General features: G+C 37.6%; 1 protein-coding gene across 1 annotated transcript in view; it reads left to right on the plus strand.

Annotated features, from left to right (window-relative positions):
* The first annotated feature begins 734 nt into the window (after positions 1-734).
* LOC113804215 (uncharacterized) overlaps positions 735-866 on the plus strand; it is a 24,108-nt gene continuing 23,976 nt past the window's right edge. The window contains exon 1 of the mRNA XM_027355050.2: positions 735-863. The gene's annotated coding sequence lies outside the window, so the exon portion shown is untranslated. The remainder of the gene's footprint in view (positions 864-866) is intronic.

An 866-nucleotide genomic window follows, 5' to 3' on the forward strand; every position in this document is an offset into this window, starting at 1 on the left:
TACAATACATTTAAAATGTATGCTAAAATATTATTATTCATGTCTTACACCTTTATATTGATTTAATTTGATTTTACTATCAGTATTATTTTCTTTTTTTCTCTTTGTTGAGGAGATATTCCACACATGACCACGCCTTGAGAGTAGGGGAGAACAGCCATAGCCAGGATCTTAAACGGGGAAGGTTCTGCTATCTTCTCAGAGCTTCCCAAGAGATGCCTTTGACGCTTCGATCTTGTGCCTCGCATGACTGAATTGTTTACTTGTACGTTCTAGTGTTGCTTTCTAGAAGTTATCACTAAACTGTTCATCACTGAATACAAAGTCAACAATTCACAAATATGTTGGGGGTACTCCCCGCCTACCTCACTGGGGCCGTTTGATAATTTAGTTACTCTGAAGAGAAGGGAGTCTTCGTAAGGCTCTGTTTAATTATAACAGATATAGACTTAGAAATGCAAGAAATTGAAGTTGCCTTAATACAGTTGCAGTCAATTTGCGCTGCAAATTTGAAAAGCCGAACAGGAGTGCTGCTACGAATCTTTTTCCTCTCACTTCACGAGCAGAATTCAATATCAAACAGACCGCGCTATTACGTCATCGCGTTCGTCATGAAATGTTTACATGTACGTCAAAGATTGCCAATTACCTATTTCAGTTTTCAATAAAAATGTCAAAAATTAATTATACTCGACTACAGACTCGTGCATATCGAAATATAACAAACAAAGGGAAGTAAATCAAGGGTTCGTGATAACGCATTCGAGGTACGAATCGAAAGAAAATAAAATTTACGTAAAAGGCAATCGTCTCTCAAGCTGCACCTGCCTATACGTCGGCTACTACTACTATTAACTTCAAAGGTG

This window comes from Penaeus vannamei, chromosome 1 (assembly GCF_042767895.1).
Source record: "Penaeus vannamei isolate JL-2024 chromosome 1, ASM4276789v1, whole genome shotgun sequence".
Taxonomy (NCBI): Eukaryota; Metazoa; Arthropoda; class Malacostraca; order Decapoda; family Penaeidae; genus Penaeus; species Penaeus vannamei.